This window comes from Phyllobates terribilis, unplaced genomic scaffold (assembly GCF_046119375.1).
Source record: "Phyllobates terribilis strain yellow unplaced genomic scaffold, ASM4611937v1 Scaffold_4__5_contigs__length_816908805, whole genome shotgun sequence".
NCBI classification, from domain to species: Eukaryota; Metazoa; Chordata; class Amphibia; order Anura; family Dendrobatidae; genus Phyllobates; species Phyllobates terribilis.
The window spans coordinates 64,261,659-64,287,277 of record NW_027362764.1 but is presented as its reverse complement, the minus strand read 5'-3'; the positions used below and the strand labels follow the sequence as shown (position 1 = coordinate 64,287,277).

At 47.8% G+C, this 25,619-nt stretch overlaps 1 protein-coding gene across 1 annotated transcript in view; it reads left to right on the top strand.

Annotated features, from left to right (window-relative positions):
- Positions 1-4,101: 4,101 nt before the first annotated feature.
- Positions 4,102-25,619, top strand: part of ABCB1 (ATP binding cassette subfamily B member 1) — an 86,957-nt gene continuing 65,439 nt past the window's right edge. The window contains exon 1 of the mRNA XM_073677438.1: positions 4,102-4,123. The gene's annotated coding sequence lies outside the window, so the exon portion shown is untranslated. The remainder of the gene's footprint in view (positions 4,124-25,619) is intronic.

Here is a 25,619-nt window from a genome sequence, read left to right as displayed (position 1 = left end):
ACGAGATGTGGTGTCTCCCTTCTCTCAGGTAAGGTGGGAGTGCTGCTCGGAACCCCAAACACCTGCATCCAACACTACACTGCTCCAGGCCGGCTGGAGGGGCAACATGCAGAGTGCAGCTGCTGAGCCCTGACCCTGACTGGAGTGGAGTGAACCCAAAGGTAGGGGGAACCAGTAGTGGGTGTGGGTGGATTAAGTAGTTAGAGGGAGCACTTTGGTAAGAGTATATATAGGGAAGCCATCTTAGGGTGGCAGTGCTGTTAGGGAGAGTTCAGTCAGTGGGAGCAATTCAGAAGAACAGCTCGAGACAGTTCAGAAGAACAGTCCGGGAGCAGAGTCTCATTAGGAGATCTGCTCCACAAGTAGGGCCAAGTCAGGAGGCCCAGAAGGGGAGCAGGGAGTAGGCTCCGTTCTAAGAGAGGATCCCAGGGGGTACGGCGCGTGTGTGGCGCCCCTGAGGGATCAGTCGCCACAGGGGTACTGCACCTCAGATTGAGGTGTGGTATCTCCTCTTCCAGGTAAGGATGGAGCATCACTCAGGACCCCACTTCACCACTCAACACTACACCACTCCTGTCCTGTAGGGGGTCTAAATGCACCAGGGTGCTGCCCCGTCCCGGGATAAGAGGAGATGGGGGGAACCAAAGATAGGGGGAACCAAGTAGTGGGTGAGGGTGGAGGAAACACTTACAGGAAGCACTTATAGAATCATATATAATATTTGGCCATCTTTAGTTCAAGGTCTTTGATTGTGGGTCTTCTGTCAGGGTCCAGCAAGAGTCTGCAGCTGGCTGAAGATTTGCGATCCTCGTACTCTGGCCTTGAGACGAGGAGCGGGTCAGAGTTAACCAGTGTCTCTGGCCGGTCAGGGTCCTGTTCTAAGAAGGCCTTGGAGGGGAGCAGAGGAGATAGGCTCCACAGGCAAAAGGATCCCAGGGGGATACGGACGGAGCAGAGTCGCCACCTGTATTCTTCACTCTGGCCTAGCCAGAGGGATTCCTGCTGCAAGAGGGGTAACCGGCCCCCGATATCTGACTTTGTTACTTCACGTCTCAGTCAGAAAAGCCCGGAGGCTTAGTGGATCCCAGGGGGATACGGATGGAGCGGAGTCGCCACCTGTATCTCTCAACCTGCGTTTATCCAGTGGGACCCGGCCTTACACCACGTTCATACCACACACACTCAGGAGAAGACTCAGTGGGAGAACTTACTAAGGAGATGAACACACCAACGGGGTCTTGACAGGTGCTCCTGATCTACCTGGGAAGTGCCGAACCCCCTTCCTGGTGGCCGCAGTGCGCCGTGTGTAGCAGAGAGAAGCTTTGCGGCTGAAAGTGCATCTAAAGTGAGTAAAGACCTGGATGACTTCATTCACCGCCTCCGCTTGTTTATTCCTGCGCGGCACTGCACCCACCATACCTCCACACAGTTCATCAATCACTGCCCTGAGGCCTACTCCGCCTGTGGGGAGTAGTACCAACCGAGCTGCCAGAACATCAGACTCAGAGGACTGTTGCAGCGCTGGTGGCCTTCACCAGAAACCACAGGTGGCGTAGTCGAACAACCACTCATCCAAAAGCCCATTCTTTTTTGTGTGACAGCCCTGGGCACGGAACGGGTCAAGGCCACGACTGCATCCCCACAACATCTGCAAGGCCCGGCTCCGATTAACCCCACCGCTCAGGGAGGGCGCGTCACGTGCAGGACAGAGGGATCGTTGCCGCATTCTAGACCCCTGAGGGTCAAGCAAGTCTGTGTAACTCCGACGGACAGGAGGGACTTCAGAGTACCCGAACAGGATTCAGAGTGGGCCGCGCAGGGCAGGAGGGAGAAGGACCTAGTGTGAAGACGATCAAAATAGGAACACGAGAAAGTGGGGTTCTGCCAGGTATTCCCAAGCTGCCTGAGGAAGGATTGAACCCTAGCCCGGTGAACGCAGCGTGACGCGGGATGCCTTCACCTGTGCAGTGCACCTGTGGATGGTCTTAAGAACTGTGAGTAAAAATCTCGGATGACTGCACGGTACTGCCTCCGTCCATTCTTTCATCGGCACCATTGTCCCCCCCTGCACTACAACGCCCAGCGCAACCCACTCTCTCACTTCACTGCCCTGAGGCCTGCACCACCTGTGGGGAGCCGTTCCATCACAAGCTGCCCTAACATCTGCCTCAGAGGACTGTTGCAGCGCTGGTGATCCTCACCAGATACCACAGGTGGCGTCACGAACTTTCTAAAATATTCCCCCCTTTTTGCACTGACCGCCCTGGGTCACGGACCGGGCCAGCCACCGTGATATCCCCGGTAACCAGAGGCCCGGCTGCCGAGTATCCCACGGCCCTGGGGGCGCGTCACTTTCATCTCCTGGTAAAATATCTCCCCTTTCTGTTTCCATAGAGTTGGCAAGTAGGCTTTACATTTAAAAGGGTTGTCTAAACTGCATTAAAGGCTAGACTTACAAGGAGCTCGTGAAAATAAGCAAATTTTTATTTTACATCTTATTTAAAACCTTTTCTCCAGAGTGGCAATATGATTCTTCCGGTCAGTACGGGTATGGTGATACCAAACGTATATGTTTTTTTTGTTTTGATTTCATATTTTAGTGGTTAAAACAAATGCAGAACTTTTTTAAAAAGATTTGTAACTTTTATAAGTTTCCGTCGATGGACATGTGTGAGGGCTTGTTTTTTGGCTGCCAAGCAAATATTTTTATTGATACAATTTTGAGGTAGTTATGATGTTTTGCTTGCTTTTATTGCATTTTTGGGAGAACTGCTGCCACCAAAAAATAGCAATTATGGTGTTTTCATTTTCTTTTTCTTTTTGGCTGCTCTTCACAGGAGGACCAATATGACAGCAACATGGGCTTTTATTAGACCCGGGCTGCCATGCCATGTGCCCTCTATGATCGCGTTTTAGAGGGAGTGATGGATGCCAGTGCAGGTATACACCGGCAACTCAGCCATTTAAATGCTGTTGTCAAAGCTTCAGATGAGACCATTCTCGACCTCCATCTATCAGAAATGTATGGCATATTTTGTGGTCGTACCATGAATGTCTAAATAATAAAATAAAACACATTTTCTAATATACTCATGTTATCATTTAAAGGGAACCTGTCACTAGCTTCTTGCTGCCTAAATCACGGGCATCATGAATCAGAGCCTGGCTGCACAATTGTATCCAGGTATCCAAAAAAGCGAGCCGAGCACTATAAGAAAAAACGTGACTAGTCACCAGCCGACTTTTCCCCACACTGCTCCAAGTAACTGACTGGTCTCTCCTCATGTAAATACATGATATAGATCTGTCAATCAACTGGGGAAAAGTTGGTCGTGAGCAGCGCCGGCTAGTTAGGTCTCCGGCGTTAAAAAGACAGGCATACCTGACTGCAATTTTGCAGGCAGTCTCTGATTCATGCTACCTGAGGTTCGGGCAGTATGAATCTAGACATAGGTTCTCTTTAATTTACAGCAGCTTTGCACTGCTCCTAAGTTTTGTCTCGTCTTGTGTATGGCCAGCAACAACTGTTTAGTTCTGCAGAAGACCATTTAGACTAGTAACTTGCTCCTGGGTTGAGATGAGCGAACCCTAACTTCAAAGCTCGGCCTTCATTCTGGATAGTTAGTGTTCGATGCCAAACGCCTAACAAGGACTTCTCCCGGAAGTTCATTGCAATGTTCGGAGTTCCGGGGGAAGTCCAGGAGAAGAGAGATAGAGAGAACCTGAACTTCCACGGGTCTGCTCATCCCTGCTCTTGAGCTCTAATGCAAAATCTCTAACAGAACACCTAGCTATGATACCTCATTTTTAGGACTGATCTATAGATACATCTTCTAGAACTGCTCATCTCAGAGACAGGATATATCTGGGGCTTATGTGGTGTGACTGTCTGCAGAACTTTGCACTTTGCAGGCACTGTTGTCCTAGTTTCACTCCTACTGTTGCTTTTCTATGTAAACTGCTTGATAATGTGTAGTCTGAGGACAGCAGTCACCACCACAGGTCACATTGTGTCTGCTCCTCCTCCTGTGTGCAACCTCAGGGTGCAGAGGAACCCAACTGCTCCACTCCCTGATGGTGCAGAGGCTGCCTGGATGCTGGAGGTCTCAGACCCTGACAATTGGTGAGCTGCAGGAGGGATGCTAAATCAGTAACACCTTGGGACTTGTCTGCAGAGAGATGGAGCTATAGCTATATATTGGGGCATGCTGTCCATGATACAGGGCACTGAGCTGACCATCACGTTACAAGAATCTGTGACTGGCAATAGCATAGGGCAGGAGATACCCAACCTTTCTTACCTTGAAAGCCACATTCAGCACTGAGAGATGGTCGACTCGTGAGCCACATGCTAATAAATCTTAATTGCCCCCTGTGTTCTGCTTCACATAGATCTTAAATGTCCCCTTATAAAGTAATAATGCCCCAATTCCTCACCCATGTAGTAGTAATGCCCTGAGTGCCCCCTTATAAAATAGTAATGCCCTGAGTGCCCCCCTTATAAAATAATAATGCCCAAAGTGGCCATTTTATAAAAGGTACCACCTTATAATATGCTCCAATTGGCCCCTCATAAAGTAATAAAGCCCTGAGTGCCCCCTTATGAAGTACTTATCACATGAGTCCCCCCTTATAATATGCCCCGTGTTCCCCCTTATAATGTTTTCATGCCCCAAGTGCCCCCTTATAAAATAATAATGTGCTGAGTGCCCCCTTATGAAGTATTTATGACCTGAGTGCCCCCCTTATAAAATAATAATGCCCAAAGTGGCCCTTTTATAAAGAGCTTATGACCCAAGTACCTCCTTATAACATGCCCCAATTGGCCCCTCATAAAGTAATAAAGCCCTGAGTGCCCCCTTATGAACTACTTATCACATGAGCACCCCCTTATAATGTACTTGTGCCACCTTATCAGGGGTGAACACTGACTGCTTGGGGCCCCTGTGCAAGAAATGTGTCTGGGCCCCCCACCTTTTATGGCGACAAAGCTACAGATGTATATATAGCCACACACACATATATACCTCTTACATAGTCTCCTTTATTATGTATATTGCCGTCCCTTATTACACAGTGCCCTCTCTTGTTAAGTACAGCACCATCCCTTACATATTGGATTATCTATAGCGCCCTGTTCTTTATTACATACCGTCCTCTCTTGTTAGATATATAATGCAATGACGGCTGATAGAACAAGGGAAAGCTTCTTTTTTAATGGAGGAGCTGATGGACTGGTCTTCTGGTCACCGGCTGCTCCATCAGCCGTCATTTTATATCTAACAAGAGAAAACTATGTAATAAAAGAGGACGCTGTGACTGACAAAAATAACAAGAATACGCTATGTAAGGGACAGCACTGTACATAACAACAGAGGAAGCTATATACAGTAATAAGAGACAGCACCATATATAACTAGAGAGGATGGTACATAATAAAATAGGGTGTTATACATAATAAAAAAGGAAACTATATAACTAAGGATGGCGCTATACATAATAAGTGAGTACACTATATACTAAGGGACTGTGCTATACATAATAAGGCTATATTCCTGCATCTGTGTGCAGTGTTAGTGTGCTGCCCGCTTTTACAGACGCATTGAGCATGTCCTATTCTGATCCTCAAAATTGGATCAGTACAGGACATTCTCTGACCCTCACAGATCTCATTCTCAGATCCGTGACTTTCATGATTGTGTGAATGGATCTATAAAACTCCACGAGTCCGTGGACCATCCGATAAAAAAATCTGGCAGCACACGGACATTTCACACAAATGTGAGAATGCAGCCTAAGGGATTTTACAGATAACATTATCACTCCAAGTCACACAGTGCAGATACAGAATAATATTTACATCCAGGCACTTACCGCTGACGTCTCATCTGATCAGAGTCGGTTTCTTGTCACGATGATCTCCAGCCTAAAAAATAACAAGGTCACATATATTGTATACATACATGCGTCTCCCCCACACTGCGCCCCTGACTACATATATGTACCACCCCCTATTAATATACTAGTAGCCACTTAGTAATCAAAATATAAAGTGATAAGCAGCACTGTGCCCCCCATTAACTATAATCTCCACTGGCCAATAATATAAATTGTTCAGTGTCTGTGACTCTCCCCAGTTACCTGTAAGGCTATGTGCACCTGGAAAATATACAAGGCTTTACAGTACAAGCAAAGTGAAACCCCCATCATTGCTCTCTCCCAGCACCCCCATCATTCCTCTCTCCCAGCACCCCATCATTGCTCTCTCCCAGCACCCCCATCATTGTTCTCTCCCAGCACCCCCATCATTCCTCTCTCCCAGCACCCCATCATTGCTCTCTCCCAGCACCCCCATCATTGCTCTCTCCCAACACCCTATCATTGCTGTCTCCCAGCACCCCCATCATTGCTCTCTCCCAGCACCCCCATCATTGCTCTCTTCCAGCACCCCCATCATTGCTCTCTCCCAGCACCTCCGTCATTGCTCTCTCCCAGAACTCCTGTCATTGCTGTCTCCCAGCAACCCCTGTCATTGCTCTCCCCAGCCCCATCATTGCTCTCCCCACCCCAACCATCCTCATCATTGCTCTCTCCATCCCCATCATTGCTCTCCCCATCCCTCCCATCCCCATCATTGCTCTCCCCATCATCATCATTGTTCTCCCCATCATTGTTCTCCCCATCCCCATCATTGCTCTCCCCAGTCCTGTCATTGCTCTCCCCATCCTTGTCATTGCCCTCCCCATCCCCATCATTGCTCTCCCCAGCTCCATCATTGCTCTCCCCATCCCCATCATTGCTCTCCCCATCCTCATCATTGCTCTCCCCATCCCCATCATTGCTCTCCCCAGCCCAATCATTGCTCTCCCCATCATTGATCTCCCCATCCCCATCATTGCTCTCCCCATCCCCATTATTGCTCTCCCCAGCCCCATCATTGCTCTCCCCAACCCCATCATTGCTCTCCCCATCATTGCTCTCCCCTTCCCCATCATTGCTCTCCCTATCCCCATCATTGCTCTCCCCAGCCCCATCATTGCTCTCCCCATCCCCACCATTGCTCTCCCCCACCTCCACTCATTCCCCTGTTCCTCTCCCCAGCGTTTCAGTTTAAAAAAATAAAAAACACAACTTACCTCTCTCCTCGCTCCCCTGCTGCAGCACCCTCCTCATTGCCGGAAACTTTTGCTCTGACCCAGGCGTGCGCTGTATGATGACGTCATCAAGCAGCGCGGGCCTGTGTCAGGGAGGAAGCGCCGGGCAGGAAGCAGAGAACGACTCCCTCAGCTCCGCTGCCATTGTCTTACTCTCAGCAGCGGAGCTGAAGGAATCACTCCATGCATGCCGCATATGATGAGGGCAATCTGGCCAAAGGGCCCCCCGGAACCTGGGGGTCCGAGAAGCAGGCCAGATTGCCCTCAAAATTAACCGCCTGGCAAGGCCCCCCTGCACCGGCTGCACCGTCGGTAGGTCCACCCCTGCCCCTTATAAAATGATAGTCACCTTATGAAGTAATAATGGCTAGAGTGGCTGTTTATAAAGTAGTAATGCCTCCTAATAAAGTAATAATGCCATAAGTGGCAACTTATATATTAGTAAATGCCTGAGTGCCTATTCTGTGTTCTTGATAAAGTGCCCCTATTAAAGTAATATAGCCCCCCTCCACAAGTAATAACCATTGAGGCACTTGTTTAAGAGGTTGGTCACACATCAGGGACCCCTGGGAGACGGCTCTCCATTTGGGTGATATGTTATAGGTCTCTGTGCCCGACAGTGGTATGCAGCACTGTGTTTGGCTATATGTTATAGGTCTCTGCGACTGGCTATGTTATTCTGTAATAGCTAACAATAAGATAAAACTTCCAGTGACGTTACATTATTCACTCTTCATATGACATGCAAAATGTTCACACTGTGTGATTTATTCAAAATATAGATTTTTTTTCTAAAACAGCTGACAGTGGAGTACCATGTTGGAAGATTATAAATGGTACTTTTTGGGATATGCAGAGGAGGTTAGGGGCTTATATACAGTGTAGAGTTTCACTCGCTTTCAGGCAGCTGGTAGCGTTCACACAGGTACAGGAAGGCAATGCGGTTGAGTCCAAGCAGGTAAAACTTATTATCTCCATAAACTTCGGAGGAACCCAGTCTAAACAAAACCTTTCTAACATATAGATATAACAAAAGAAAACAATGCCCTCAAAAAGTACAAGGTCATCTGTGTAGTATCAAGTCCTTTCAAGTCTCTAAATAATCACAGGTCCCTTCACCTTTACAAAGCCAAGTCCAAAAAGTGTTTCCACCTCTACTGCCAGACAACTCTGTAGCAGGTCATCTCCCCTTTTACACCTGCTGCACCTCCTGGATTGGAGGATAGGAACGGCCAGTCCCTCCCAGCTCTTCCAGTCATTCCTAAAACCCGGACCCATTTTACTTCTCAGCACTATATGTGATGGAGCCTGCTTCTCTGGGTTTCACATCACCGAGGCTAAGCACCTCTGTGACACATATACTACATCTAGGACCTGTCCTGCTGCTTTCTCACAACAGGCTACTAGACTACTATAAAAGAGGTGGCCGTAGTTTATATTGGGAAAACCTGGTGACAAGTTCCCTTTAAGCCAAAATCCTGGAGAGACAGGCAGAACACTAGGGCACGCGAAGGGTCAAATAGTCCACAGTCAAAGCCAAAGCAGAAGAGTAGACATGCAAAGCTGGGTGAAAGATCAGGGATAAAAATCCAATGTGACGGACTGGTGTACCTAGGGACACAATAACTGGCACAGATACAACTAAGTCCTCATTCACACGTCAGTATTTTTCAGGTATCAGAAAAACAGACCAGTTATGTTGATCAAACTTTGATCAGAGTGTTGTCATCAGTTTTTCTCGTACATGGAGAAAACAAAAAGTTTCTCTACCTTCTCCTGTGAGAAAGTCCGTGAAAATCGGACCATTCTCACATGGAATCTGAGCGCGGTCCTATTTTTTCATGGATCCATAGAGTTGCATTGCCGATTTTGATCCGACGTTTGAATCAAAATAGGTCATGTATGAGAGCATTGGATGTCTGAATGAGGCCTAACAGAAATTTAATTAGAGAAGCTGGTTTGCTAATTGGCTGCAGAACCATCCGCCTGATTGCTCCCCTGGACTAGTCCTTTGATTTGCTAGTTAGTCAAACCTTTCCATTGGCCAGATAGTTGGAACCTCTGTATAAATGGACCAACAAGCCCACTACCCTCGTTCCGCTCATCCTCCCTGCCATCACTGCTAAAAAGCCTGGCACCCAGCAAAAGATAATGTTGAGGGAATGCCCATCTAATGGTATAGAGTTCACACGCGAATAGTGCTAATCAGTAATGGCCATAGTACCGCTTTCACAAATATGTCCTATCCCATGGACAGGTCATCAATGTCTTTGGACCGGAGATCGCCTTTAAGGATATTTTAAGTATTGAACCCACTGGGCTGTCAGTGACTTTCTGATGTAGCTGTGCATGTTGTAGTTTCTGGTAATTGCGTTTGTGCATTACACGTCGTCCAGATCTGTCAGTGATTTCTATGGTAGCCCGTAGAATAATGGTGCTTAATTGGAAATTCCTTGTAGCTTTCTGCTTATTGTAGTGAGATTATACGGGTCATGCACAGTTTTGTTTTCCAGGACAACTGATGTAACATAAGAGAACTTCAAGCAGTGATTTTACCTATGTGTACCTGTTGCTACAGGAGCGGGAGAGGCTGATTATTAGGGCGGAGTACTGTGTAATAGACGGTTTTGTATTATCCTGTATTACGTAATATGACTGTATAGTGGAATACGTCCTGCCATAGTCTACACTGTGCCACAGGGCTGGGACTGCCGAAGTAGGGGCATAGCTAAGCCAGGTACCACTCCTAGGCATATCCAGGTACTGCAAGGGTTAGGTTAGCTGATACAGACTTGGGCTCCGTTCAGACTAATAGGTTCAGGATTACTCCAGAACAGTTACTGACAGGGAGACTCAGACAGGTACTTCAGAGATAGGTTGTAGCAGTCCGGATACATGGGCTACTCTGATAGGGAAACGTTCAGACACTGGACACACCGGGACCAGGGGACTTCGGGAACACGAGTGGCCACACCAGGACCAGGACAATGTTCAGATACTGGGCACACCGGGACCAGGGGACTTTGGGAACACGACTGGCTGCACCAGGGCCAGGGGACAGTGTTCAGATACTGGGCACACCAGGAGCAGGGGACTTTGGCAACACGACTGGCCGCATCAGGAGCAGTGGACAATGTTCAGGCACTGGCCGCACCGGGACCAGGGGGCTTCGGGGACAGGACTGGCTGCACCAGGACCAGGGGACAATGTTCAGGTTCTGGCTGCACCAGGGCCAGGGGACTTTGGGAACAGGACTCGCCGCACCAGGACTAGGGGACAATGTTCAGGCGTTGGCCGCAACGGGACCAGGGAACTATGGGAGCAGGATACTGGCTGCACTGAGACCAGGGATTAGAGTTCAGGACACTGGCCACACTGGGACTAGTGGACCTAACAACTCGCTAGTAGCGGAGACTACACACTAATGAATGCTGTTGCTTCGGCCACTCCCTAAGGATTAGGGAGTCTTGTATAAAAGATGCCTCCCAGCTATTGGCTGGAAGCTATCTTGCAGGTGAACTAATTATATTAAATGCCTCTCAGCTACAAGCTGAAGGCATTTACTATATGCGCGCTACCCCTTTGAGAGCAGGGGAGGCCGCGCATGGACTAGGCACGCCGGGGACCATGACAGGGTTGTGAATAAGCCGGCGTCCCTGCATGGAGGGGGAAGGGGACACCATGCAGGGGCGTCACCCATGGTGTAGCATTCTGCACCTCCTATAGCCCCACATGGAGCTCCTGCATGTTTTATGGGAGCTGATCTAGGCGCCCATCACATTATCATGTACAGAGGAAGATTGTTATTGAGTCACTTGTATTGAGCGAGGCCGTGCATGTCTAGTCGGAATGTGACCAGGAGTATGCATACTGCATACTTGCAGTCTTGTGACTGCTCGGTCTCACCATGCATAGAGTGACTGCACAATTTCGTGAAAATTTGGACAACCTCTCTAAGAACTGTGAGGAATACAGAAGTTAGATTGGGAAATTGTGCAAGATTTCGTAATGCAAAAATTTGCAGCAGAATATTGATTTTCTCATGACAATGGCACTCGTTAAAGAGTCAAATATATTAGACAGCATGTGAACAGTATATTCTTAACCCCTTATTGAATGTCACCGTACATGTACAGGACATGTATGGAGCGGGATCAGGAGCTGAGTCAGCTACATACACACGGCTGACGGCTCTGTTATACAGCCAGCAACTACCTCCAACAGCAGCGAATGTGGCTGTCTCCAGTGTCTGCTGATTAACCACTTAAAGGCAACCTGTCATCTGATTCATGCTGCCTAAATCATGGGCAGCACGAATCAAGAGTCTGGCTGAACGACTGCAACCAGGTATATTTTTTGTGCTATGGGAGAGACCTGTCAATCACCTCCAGGAAGAGGCGGCCGGAGGGGGAGAAAGATCAGACTTGTTTCCAGATCTTTAAAGTATATATTTTCTGAAACACTGCAGCCTTTCAGAGAACATTATAACTGGCTGCAATACTTTAATACTCTAGCACAAGAGATTAAAGAATAGCAGGTTGGAGTCCCCAAGTGAAACTAAACAAAAAACAAGTATCCAAAAAAGTTTGGAAAAATATATAAAAAAATAAATAAAAAATATAAAGTTTAAAAGTTTGAGTCACCCATCAAAAATAAAGAAAAAAATATATACGATACATTTGATATTGTCGTGTCCGTAAAGGTCCGATCTATCAAATTCTAAAATAATTTCACTTGTATGATAAACACCAGGGCCGGACTGGCCATCTGGCAATTCTGGCAAATGCCAGATGGGCTGGTGTCAGCTCTGGGCCTCTCATTCATACCAGGGACGTACATGCAAACCTTCCCGCTGATGCCCCATTTGTTCTATAAAGATTCTGCACTGCGCAGGGATTAAATGCAGTGGTGATCTGACCTCTTCTTCTTCCTAGCCGCATTCAGTACATAAAGGAGGTAGGAGGGCATGACGCTGACGCTGATGCAGCCTGTCAGCTTACAGGGGTCTAAAATGAAGACTCTCCTTGCTTCCTTGCTTTTGGACAAATCCAGACATGCAGAGGAAGTGAGAGCTGCGTCTGGCTTCTTACCCACTTTGGATGTAAGGTACGTCCAAAGGAGGGGAGAGTGAAGAAGTAGCTGAATTGCTACAGGGATCACCTGGAACGGCGTCAGCATCAGAGGTGAGTAAAAGTGTTATATTTTTTACTGGGAGGAATTAAACAATAGTGATTTAGAAGGGGTTGTCCAAGTAGTGGACAACCCCTTTAATTTTACATTTATCATCAATTACTAAACAGCAAAAAGGGGCTAATAATAATCTTTTTATTTATATAGTGTAGCACCCTGAGGATTCGGCTGCTACAGGGGTATTGCACCTCAGCCAGAGGTGTGATATTCCACTCCCGGGTAAGGATGGAGTGTGGAACTGAGCTCAGTTAGCTGCATGCACTACACACATCCCATTTCCGGGGAACAGACCGATGGTACTCCCACTAGAGAAATGTGCAGGTACGACAGTGTCTGTTCCTGGCTGGAGTGGGAGGGGGGTGGAACATCCCAGTAGTGTAGGGGCAGATAGGGGGAGCAGCCTGGGTAAAGCTAGGAGCTCATTGGGTGCTGGTCACCTGAGCTCACACATAGAGGGAGTATTTAAGGTGGGCACCATCTTAGATCAGGGTCAGTCTGTGAGACGTCAGTCAGTCAGCCACAGTCAGTCAGTCAGACAGTCTGTCTGAGAGCCTGAGAAGCAGAGCAGAGGAGAAGGAAGAGGGACCCAGAGGCGCAGGAAGAGGGGACCCCAAGAGCCCATAAGAGAGCTAATAGGGTGAAGGGTCGGCAACAGGGTACCGGATCCCAAGCTGGTGGAGGCTACAGCACTAATCCTCAGCCAGAGACCGGAGGTCGTGGGCAGGATCTGCCACGACCACCCACTAAATCCACCCGGAAGGCAGACCAAGAATAGGGTCAGGGAACCCAGAGACAAGGGTTTACCAACAGGAGGCCCGAGGGAGCCGGACTTAGGTGGATCCCTGGTGGGAACGGCCAGAAGAAGGGAGAGTCAGAAAGGAGCTCAGGACCACACTCCGGAGTTGCCTGGGAGTTGACCGAGTCCAGGGCCTGGTGGACGCAGCACGGCTTGGGTGGTCACTGCTGTACACAGTGACCCGAGCAACACCAGTAAGTAAAACCCTGGAACTGCATTTTATGCCTCTGAGTCTCTTTGCTGCACCTTCACAACCACCATCCTCCACGGCTGACCCCCTGAGGCTATACCCCTCCCGTTGGGGGTTATACTACCAAAGCTGCACACATACCAACAGCCTCAGCGGACCCTGCTGCAGCGGCGGCCTTTTGACCGCAAATCAACGGGTGGCGTAGTCGACATAAAAGAACATCTAGTAACATCTATAAGGACTGCCACACACTGAGCTTGACACCCTGGGCACGGACCGGGTCACAGCCACTCGGAGACTACAACCCCCATCTGATCCGGCTCCGGGTATCCCCAACAACACTGGCCCAGGGGGCGCGTCAACTTTGGCGTAGTCGGCAGGATAACGTGCCCGCAACAACCGGGTACTGCGTGCCTGAAGAAAAGTTCACCGTTACCTCAAAAAGGAGTCTCCCGTCGGTTCCGGAGGGTCCCCGCTAACGGACCCTATCACAGGTCGTTTCCCGCCGGTTGTCCGCCATTTGCAGCTTTTTACCGCCATCCATGGAGTTTCCCGCCACTGGGAGACGATTCCCGCCATTTCCAAAGATTTCCCGGTTTGGGGGAGCGGACGCCATTATGGGCGTGCCAGAGGGTGGCAAAAGGCCACCTCCCATCGTGGGCCAGGTCGAAGAATGGCGCCAAAAGCGGAAACCGCGCCCACCAACAGAGACTGTGATGCTGGAAGTGTCCATCAGCGTGAGAGAACTGCCCCTGGAACTGAAGTTGCCCCGGGACCACCCTCAATGTGGACGGAGACAGAACAAGAGAACGAAGATGGGTGCAGCCTGGAGGAGTCTGGAGAGAGCGCACCCGGAGACAAGACGTCTGGAGGAGAGTCCAGAGAGAGCGTACCCGGAGATGGAGGGAGAGACAGGCAGCACCGACCCAGTGGTCAGGAGCCTGCTGCAAGCAACAACCCCACTAGGCTTAGTGGAGATCCTGGCACAGCTCCCCCGAGACCGGGAGTGTGCACAGACCGCGCTGGAGGGCCTCGCACGGAGGATGGCCCGGGTGCAGCGGGAGACGTTGGCGGAGTGGAGCCGAGAGATGGCCCAGCAGACCGGAACCCGTCAGCGGAGCACGCCACCCGAGACGAGGAGACAGACCGCCTCTGAGGATGGTGCAGGAGGACTCAAGGCCGGAGACGGCGCCGAGAAGGGAGCTGAACGAATGGAGGCAGGTAAAGGGGACGTCTCTACCCCGAGTCGGGAAACCGCGTGCCTGCCCCAGCTCCCCGTCGCAGAGCCCGAAATTCCCCCTGCCGTGCCCGTCGCTGCATCGTCACCGCCGCAGACTAGGTCTCAACCGGAAACCGCGGCCGCGACCCCTGTGACGTCACGCGCTTCGACCCTGAGTGCGGCAAAGCAGGAAATACCATCGGCCTGGTCGCAAGGCCTAGTACACCCGGGCGCCGCCATTCCAACAGCGCCCCCTACCTCCGCGGAGCCACCAGCCTGGTCACAGGGCCGAGTAACCACGGGCGCCGCCGTTCTTACGGTGCCCTTTTCCTTTAGCGTGCCCCAAGCCTGGTCGCAAGGCCTGGTCAACCCGGGCGCCGCTACCACCACAGCGCCCATAACACCTAAAGTACCGCACCTGGGTGAGGACCTGTTCGCCCAGCATACGTGCCCGGATGGGCAGCCCTTCAGATGGCCACCGGAGTTTCACCATCCCCGACTCCGGAAAGAGAGACCCCTAGATGAACCCCTGATTCCGGTTCCGAAGCCCGCAAGGAGGACCTCGCCCCCGCTGGAGGAGGCACAGTTCGAGTGGTACCCCACTGGAGAAGACCTCATGGGGTTCACTCAGGAGACTCGGGCGGCCGCAGCGGAGCGTGCAGAGTGCTGCCGCCAGCAGCTCGAGGTCTTCGAGAGGGAGCGGGGAGAGAGGCGGGTCCGGGAACAGCAAGCGCAGATAAGGAGCGCGGAGCAGAAGAGCCGGACCAGGAGGAATCCCCGTGCAGCTCATGGTCCCCCTTCCACCGGGACTGTGATAAAATTCAACATGCAGCATGGGTGGGGCTTCATTAGGGACCATCATACCCCCGGCGACGTCTTTGTGACCCGCAGAGACGTAGAAAGCCATCTGCCGGAGGGACACAGAGGTCGTGACCTGTACGTAGGGGACGAGGTCACCTTCACCCGGCACAAGTGTGCCAAAGGACCCTACGCCCTCCATGTGCATCGCCTGACGGAGGAGGAGCTGCGGTGTGAGGAGGAGCAAGAGGACCCGGACGGGTCTGAAGAATCTAAAGAAGGAGCAGGAGGACGCCGTCGTTGAAGTACGGTAGAGAGAGACTGTACATAGTTACCCGTCAGGGTATAAGAACTGTTCTAGTTAAAATATAGTCCCCGTTGGGACCAGCCAATTGAACTGAAACCCGTGTGTCCCTGTTCCCACTGACCGAGGACTGAGAGCGGTCATTCCTCCCTAATACCTGGCCGAGGACTGAGAGCGGCCATATTTCCCTTGTATATAGTTGCGCTTCCTAAAACGCCCCCTACCGGTTTTATAGGAAACTGTTTTCTTCCAAGAGAGACTGTCGCACTTTACCCGGTCACAAGTTGCACCGTGACCGGAGGAACCAGAAACAAGAATGTTATTTATATGAAAAGTTTATTGCTGATATATATATATGATGTTTTCTATGTTTATGTTTATGAAAAAAAAAAATTGTATGTTTTGGATGTTTATATCTTACAGCCCGAGGACGTGCTGTGATTTACCAGGGGGGAATGTAGCACCCTGAGGATTCGGCTGCTACAGGGGTATTGCACCTCAGCCAGAGGTGTGATATTCCACTCCCGGGTAAGGATGGAGTGTGGAACTGAGCTCAGTTAGCTGCATGCACTACACACATCCCATTTCCGGGGAACAGACCGATGGTACTCCCACTAGAGAAATGTGCAGGTACGACAGTGTCTGTTCCTGGCTGGAGTGGGAGGGGGGTGGAACATCCCAGTAGTGTAGGGGCAGATAGGGGGAGCAGCCTGGGTAAAGCTAGGAGCTCATTGGGTGCTGGTCACCTGAGCTCACACATAGAGGGAGTATTTAAGGTGGGCACCATCTTAGATCAGGGTCAGTCTGTGAGACGTCAGTCAGTCAGCCACAGTCAGTCAGTCAGACAGTCTGTCTGAGAGCCTGAGAAGCAGAGCAGAGGAGAAGGAAGAGGGACCCAGAGGCGCAGGAAGAGGGGACCCCAAGAGCCCATAAGAGAGCTAATAGGGTGAAGGGTCGGCAACAGGGTACCGGATCCCAAGCTGGTGGAGGCTACAGCACTAATCCTCAGCCAGAGACCGGAGGTCGTGGGCAGGATCTGCCACGACCACCCACTAAATCCACCCGGAAGGCAGACCAAGAATAGGGTCAGGGAACCCAGAGACAAGGGTTTACCAACAGGAGGCCCGAGGGAGCCGGACTTAGGTGGATCCCTGGTGGGAACGGCCAGAAGAAGGGAGAGTCAGAAAGGAGCTCAGGACCACACTCCGGAGTTGCCTGGGAGTTGACCGAGTCCAGGGCCTGGTGGACGCAGCACGGCTTGGGTGGTCACTGCTGTACACAGTGACCCGAGCAACACCAGTAAGTAAAACCCTGGAACTGCATTTTATGCCTCTGAGTCTCTTTGCTGCACTTTCACAACCACCATCCTCCACGGCTGACCCCCTGAGGCTATACCCCTCCCGTTGGGGGTTATACTACCAAAGCTGCACACATACCAACAGCCTCAGCGGACCCTGCTGCAGCGGCGGCCTTTTGACCGCAAATCAACGGGTGGCGTAGTCGACATAAAAGAACATCTAGTAACATCTATAAGGACTGCCACACACTGAGCTTGACACCCTGGGCACGGACCGGGTCACAGCCACTCGGAGACTACAACCCCCATCTGATCCGGCTCCGGGTATCCCCAACAACACTGGCCCAGGGGGCGCGTCAATAGCACCAACATATTCCGCAGCGCTTTACAATTCAGACAATTTACAGACATTATGGGCACTGTCCCCATTGGGGCTCACAATCTACATTCCCTATCAGTATGTCTTTGGAGTGTGGGAGGAAACTGGAGAAAACCCACGCAAACATGGGGAAAACATACAAACTCCTTGCAGATGTTGTCCTTGGTGGGATTTGAACCCAGGACCCCAGTGTTGCAAGACTGCAGTGCTAACCACTGAGCCATCGTGCTCCCAATAGGCTAATGAAAATGTAGAAAAAGGGTGCAATACAGTCATGGTGGCAGTTTAGGGAGTTAGGGCAGCTGACAGGTTCTTTAATGGTACATTTAGGTGCAGTCAATGCACCTTAAAGGGGTGGTCCAAAGCTAAATGATTTTCATCCTAAATTACTATTAATTCTAATAATTGAATAGCATTTCTAGTATACTTTAATTACAAAGTCCTTATTATTCCCTCTCTAATCTATCTGCTTTAGATATTTTTTTTATCTATTTCCTCTTTGATGATCTTCTGTTTGAAAATCCCCATTGCATGCTGGGATACTCAAACGAGTCATTATCAGAAGGCAAAGGCTGCGGTCAGTGCCGCAGCCTCTGTCCCCACCCTGAAACAAATTTGTCATCCAGGGGCGGACATATCATTGATGTAACCTATGGTGCCCCACAGGGGCCCAAGAGGTAAAAGGTCCCATTTCCACCTCCGAAACAGGTGGAATTGTGCATTATGATGATCTATTGGACTGCAAAGGGCCTATAAACTGTTCTTGCACAGGGGCCCTTTTATGTTTGTGTCTGACAATGGCGTCATCAGTGACATACATTTCTGGGGCTGGGATAGTCCCTGCTCTACTGAGCATGTGTCAGTTGTCAATTCCGATGTATGCTCAGTAGGACTTCCCTTGTTACTATGCAATCGTCTTCTCAGTGCACAGTGACAGCGCACAACCTCGCCGGCTCTAATGATAAGTGGACGAGCCGGTAAGAGAGCACACTGTTAGTGCGCATTGTAAGGAGCAAACAGAGAGAGCAGAGACCAGCCCTGCCCCCAATAGTGAAGTCACTTTCATGGGTGGACCAAGTCCCTGTTTGCTGCAATCTGTGCATCAGTGCACAGCTGGCTGTCAGTCAAAGTGCCAGGGAGTGATTACAGCTGCTGCTCTCACTGCTGTGACTGTAATTACTCCGGGCACGCCTCCATGACTGAAAGTCGGTGGCTCCTGGGAGAAATAAAATGTATTTTGTCCCAGGTGCCGCACTTTTAGCACAGCGATGGGGCGCCTTCATAATGCAATTAACCTGCAAATTAACCCTTTATCTGCAAGTAAATAGCTATCTGACCTGACAGGTTCCCTTTAAATTTCACATAGCATTATTCTGGCTTCACAGCAGTTTGTATTCTGTAAATGTGATATATATCTCAAGCGATCCACAAAAATCGACGAACATATATCACATTGACTTCATAACAAGTGGGCCTGTGTGCTCACAAAGGCCAGGGCTGACTTTAAATCCAAGTCCGACCCCGATAAACACCATAAGGCTATGTGCCCACTATGCAAAAATGAAGCTGAAAATTCCTGCAGCGTTTTTGCATGTTCTTGGCAGTCAAAAACGCTTGCGGATTTTACACGTGTTTTTGACGCGTTTTTGACGCGTTTTTACATGCGGATTTGACTTGTGTTTTTCAAATGCATTGGGACCTCAAATCCGCATGCAGAAACGCACAGATAATGGACATGCTGCGGATTTTTCCGCAATGATAATCCGCACTGGAAAATTCCGCAGCATGTGCACAGAACATGCAGATTTTCATTGGGGATCATGGGGCACGGATTACCAAGTGATTTGCAAGCGTTTACGCTGCCGAAATTCCGCATCAAAAACGATTGAAAAACGCGTAGTGGGCACGCAGCCTAAAGCTTAAAAAAATTGCCAGAATTGCTGTTCGTTTAGTCACTAAACCTCCCGATAAAAATACAAGAAAAAATGATCAAAATATCAAGGATGTACCCTAAAATTATACTAATCATCATGTCAGCCCACAACTCAAAAAACAAGCGCTCACACAGCTCCATCAACAGGAAAATAAAAAAAATGACAAGTCTCAGAAAATGGTGACAACATTTTTTTTTTTTTTAACTGCCAAAATAAAAAAATAAAAACTTTTCTAGCTTGGTAGAACATCAATTGTACTGATCTGTGGAGTCATGTTGGCAGGTCATTTACCACATAATAAACACTGTAAAAACAACCCCTCACTCCCATCCCCCACCCCTCCAAAAAAAAAAAAAGTGGAATTGCATTTTTTTTCTCCAGATTGTAATTTTTTTTCCCTGTTTCTCAGTAAATTGTATAGTAAAGTGAATCGTGATATATAAATCTACAGCTAGTGCCAGAAAAAAAAAACAAGCCCTGATACGGCTACATTGATGGAAAAATACAAAACGTATGGTTATTGGAAGAAGGGGAGGAAAAAACAAGAGCACAAAATCAGAAAGTCACCTGGTTGGGAGGGGGTTAAGGATATGTTCACACATGTTGTTTTTTTTTAACGTCACAAATCTGCAGCAAAACTGATCTCTGGAAGGAAATCAGCTGCGTAAAAAATGCAGATTTTGCTGCGTTTTTTGTTCATTTTTTCAGCGTTTTTTCCACTGTCCTACTGTCTCTATGCATGTGCATAAAGTTCTGTGAAAAAAAAGAACCCCATTCTATTTTGCCTAAAAAAACGCTGAAAAAAAAAACGCATCAAAAACGCTGATGCAAATTTTGGCAAGTTTTTGATGCATTTTTTCAGTGTTTTTCTCACCACCCATTACTTCCTATGGGTGAAAAAACGCTGAAAGAACTGACATGCTCTATTCTCCAAAAACCCAACCAAGGCACAAAATACCCACCAAAAAAACCCATGATGTGTGAACAGAAAATTCTGGTTTCTCATAGACTTTGCTGGTACTGCAAAAGGCAGCTGAAAATTTTCATAAAAATCTGCAGTAAAAAACGCTGAAAAACACAACATATGTGAACATAGCCTAACGGTAATTCTGTGGAAGCAGGAAAAATGAGCAAGCATAAAAATCTGAAATGTCCACTACATGGAAGTTATTTCCTACCAAAATTGGTGTAAAGTTAGGCTGTGTTCACACCTTGCGTTTTTGCTGCTTTTTTTAATGCAAATTTTAGGCTGCGTTTTACAGTACCAGCAAAGTCTATGAGATTTCAGAAATCTCATGCACACACATTGTTTTTTTTTTCCTAGCTGATTTTGCAGACTGCTGTGTTTTTGAAAACTACAGCATGTCACGTCTTTCAGCGTTTTTGCAGCGTTTTTCCCCCATAGAAAGCAGTGGGTAGTGCAAAAATGCAGCAAAAATACAAAGGTATCAGGTTTTGCTGCGTTTTTTGTGCCAAAACCAGAATGAGATTTTTTTTTCCACTGAACTTTATGTACATGCATAAAAGAGACTAAGGCTATGTGCCCACGTTGCGGACCTGAAGCATATTTTTTACCCTCCCCCTGGCGGGAAAATCGCATGCGGATATTACATGCGGTTTTCCCACCAGGTAGAAGCGTTTGTGAGGCGTCTTTGCATGCATTTCCGCATGCGGGTTATCAAGCACTTCTCCAAGCATCACTTGGAAAAGTGCTTGACAACTTGTTCAGAATGGTAAAATAAAAAAATAAACTTCATACTCACCTTCTGATGCATCCTCTGCCCCGTCCGGAGTCTTGAGCGGCTCACGCTGTTGTGTGCAGGACCTGCGGTGACGTCATTGAGTCATGTGGTGGGTCACATGACTCAATGACGTGGCAGGTCCTTCAGACAACAGCGCGACGGAGGGAAAACATCAGAAGATAAGTATAAACTTTATTTTATTCTTTTTTTTACAGGTTCTTTGGTACCCAGGTCTGGATGAGAGTCTCCTCTCATCCAGACTTGGGTACCATCCGCACATTGATTCCGCTGCGCTTCCGCAAAATTAATGAACATGCTGCGGATTTTTGACTGCAGCATATACGCTGCGGAAAAATCCGCAGCATGGGCATTGACATTGCGGAATGCCATTGGGGACCATGGGGTGCGGATATACATGCGTTTTTCAAGCGTTTACGCTGCGGAAATTCCGCAGCATATACGCTTGAAAAACGCTACGTGGGCACACAGCCTAAAGGGCAGTGAAAAAACGCACACAAAAAAACAAGCAAAAAAAGCAAGAAAAATCCTGATTAACCTCCTGGCAAGAGATCAGGTTTTGATGCAGGAAAAAAACGCTTTTAAAAAACATGGTGTGAAAACATAGCCTTACTGCCAAGAGAGCAGGTTTTGCCTGCGGGAAAAAATGCAGCAAAAAAGCAACGTGTGAATACAGCCTTAAACCTTGTATACCAGTAATACGGTAAATGTAACCAAGGCTCACCGAAACCTGTATTTACTGCTATGGCTGATTGGTGTATGAAATGTGATAACCACATTCGCTGCAACAGGAGGAGTGTAACTATAACGTAGATGCAACATTGTTGCCATCTAAAACCCCATAATACGTTTTAGAAAAAATATATAGCAAAGGTGTTTCTATATGAAAAGGAAAAAGTAAGATCCATTGAAAATCTTCCAACTTAAGTTGTGTTTTTATGTTATAATGTTTCCTTCCTTTTCAGCAGGATGAGGGGGTTGAACCTGAGCTCCAGGCCACATACACATAAATCACACAGCGCTGGCTCCATGTAACGAGCGCAGACTCCATGTAACGAGCGCACAGCCTTATTCAAGGGTTAAGTTCAAGGTACAAGTTATAAACAGTCACATGCCGACATCAGTAACCAGAATATGGATTTCACAATAGTTATGGGTTATGGCAGCGAACAGAATATACAGCGTTACTGGCTTCATAGAAATCTTGCATCATACAGGATGGAGACAATACTGACACCTGGCTCTATCTATGAATCTGTCTACCGTTCTCAGTGTAAATGAGTACACCCCCTTTTAAAAGTAACATTTTAATCAATATCTCACTGAATAAAAATAACAATTTCCAACAAGTTTCAATGAACATTTTTTGAACCCATAACACGAAAGTAAGGTTAATATAACTTTCATTCCAAAATCTTCAGTTTTACACAAATTAGTTGATGCAAAAATGAGTACACCCTACATCAAATACTAATACAATTTAGTATTTTGTATGACCTCCATGATTTTTAAGGACAGCACCAAGTCTTCTAGGCATAGAATGAACAAGTCGGCGACAGATTGCAAGATCTTTCTTTTTCCATTCTTCAAGAATGACCTCTTTTAGGCCTCTTTTATTTTTTCTCAGGAGTGGGAGCCAAAACCAGGAGTGGGTGATAAATGCAGAATTGGTGACTTGTTTCTATTATACCATTTCTCTGATTGTTCCTCACCTGGTTTTGGCTCCCACTCCTGAGAAAAAATACTGACCGAATACTGATCAAATACTGATAGTGGGGCCGTGGCCTTAGATCCTGGATGCTGGATGGAGAGTGATGACAACTTGTCTCTTCACAATTCCCCATAGGTGTTCGGTTGGGGTCTGATCAGGAGACACTTGGCCACTGAATCACTTTCATCCTGAAATCCAGAAATGCAACAGATGTGTGTTTTGGATCATTGTCATGTTGGAAAAGAGCATATCTACCAAGGGCACGGAGTGATGGCGGCATCTTTTCTTCAATATACGGCAGAACATCTGTGAATTCATGATCCCATCAATGAAATGTAGCTCCCAACACCAGCAGTTCATCCAGCCCCACATAAGGACACTGCCACCACCATGCCTCACTGTAGGCATCATGCATTTAGAAAACTGAATTTACAGTAGAAAAAACACACTTCTAAGCAGAGGCGTAGCTAGGGCTTTGGTTCAGTGGGAGCGAAACTTCTGAGTGGGCCCCTAACCAGGTAACACTGATTACAACTATGGTGGCGCATCCAGATAGTAGATGTAGGAGAACCTCAGCAGATAACGGCGCTGTTACTGAAAATAATCTCTATACAAAGACCAGCACTGATATTACCGCCATATGGTGACATATTGATAGATGCCAATCCTGCAGAACATATAAGAGTAATTTTTATATTATACTACAGCTGTTCTGAGGAGAAAAGTATGGCTAACATGTAATCACTTTGCACACTGGGTTGCACTTATCCCTGTGGGGTACTGATAAACTCACAATATGATTTCATACAATCCTATTTCCTTATGTGTATAAAAGAGGGGATTATTTTATGATGATCAATGGGATACTTACTGTGTGAAATGGCCTTTTTTTGCTATAAGGGCTCTATGGAATAACCAATAGAGTTTAGTACCTCTGGTGCGGTTTTTACACAATAGTCTTGTGTGCTTGTCCGCTTTTTAAGAGATTTTTTGATTAAAGGTATTTTTTATTCTGAGATTACATATTAGCCAGAACATATAAGAGATCACAGCACAGTTATATATAAGGAAAAAAACACAAAATTTGAGCTTGGTTTGATCAAAAACAGTGTTACTAAGAACCCTATTTTATTTAAATGCACTTGCTTTTTATTTATTTACAGCAGGGTTTATTTTCATTTTGCTTCTTGTAGGTTTTACAGTTATATATAGTAACTTACAGGTGACGTTTCTGATTAAATTGTTCACTTTTCCCGTCTTTTCCATCTTGCCCAGACCGACACAACAACTTCTCCATCCAGGACTCAGAGTCTCAGGTCTGCAGAGATCACAACAAAGACACATTTGACTCCTTACATTTCAGGCCCCGTCCCCATCTATCGTCAACCTGCACAAACTCCTCATCCTGCTGATACCCCAATACTGAGCCGCTGCTGCCGTGTCCCTATTACTGCACCTGCTGTGTGGTGCGGTGCGCCCTCTAAATGGTAAAACTAACCTCTAGAATATAGTAATGCACTGTGCAAGTGCCCTAGAAAACAGTGCCCACATTGTGCCCCATATAAAGTAATAGTGCCCTCTGTGTGCCCCTCTCACGGTCACAATAACCTGAGGTCCCCTATAACAATAAGTGTCCACTTAAAATTTAAAAATGTCCTGAATCTCCCCCCATGTACAGCTCCGCTATACACAGTATGATGCTCTCTTATACACAGTATAATGCCCCCTCACTGTATAGTACCCCCCACACAGTATACTGACCCCTTAGTAGCCTCCAAACTGATGGCTCTAACACTGTATGATGGCCCCACACTATACAAAGACCCCACATTATCTCCCACACTGTATGATGGCCCCCACACTGTGCAAAGACCCCACATTATCTCTCACACTGTATGATGGCCCCCACACTGTACAAAGACCCCACATTATCTCCCACACTGTATGAAAGCCCCCACACTGTAAAAAGACCCCACATTATCTCCCACATTGTATGATAGCCCCACACTGTACAAAGACCTCACATTATCTCCCACACTGTATGATGGCCCTCACTGTAATCCCCACACTGTATAAATAGCCTACATATAGTATAATGCCCCCCATAGTCCTTCATATAGTATAATCCCCCCCATAGGCAGGGTCTGTAGTATAATCCCCTCCATAGGCAGAGTATATAGTATAATCCCTCCATAGGCAGAGTCTGTAGTATAATCCCCCCATAGGCATAGTATATAGTATAATCCCCCCATAGGCAAAGTCTGTAGCATAATCCCCCCCCATAGGCAAAGTCTGTAGCATAATCCCCCCCATAGCCAGAGTCTGTAGCATAATCCCCCCATAGGCAGAGTCTATACCATAATCTCCCCCATAGGCAAAGTCTGTAGCATAATCCCCCATAGGAAGAGTCTGTAGTATAATCCCCCATATAGGCAGAGTATATAGTATAATCCCCCCCATAGGCAAAATCTGTAGCATAATCTTCACCATAGGCAGAGTCTGTAGCGTGATCCCCTCATAGGCAAAGTCTGTAGCATAATCCCCCACAGGCAGAGTCTGTAGCATAATATCCCCCCCATAGGCAAAATCTGTAGCATAATCCCCTCCCATAGGCAAAGTCTGTAGCATGATCCCCCACAGGCAGAGTCTGTAGCATAATATCCCCCCATAGGCAAAGTCTGTAGCATAATCCCCTCCATAGGCAAAGTCTGTAGCATGATCCCCCCCCATAGGCAAAGTCTGTAGCATAATCTCTCCCCCCTCCCATAGGCAAAGTCTGTAGCATGATCCCCCCCCATAGGCAAAGTCTGTAGCATGACCCCCTTCCCTCCCATAGGCAAATTCTGTAGCATAATCCCCCCATAGGCAAACTCTGTAGCATAATCCC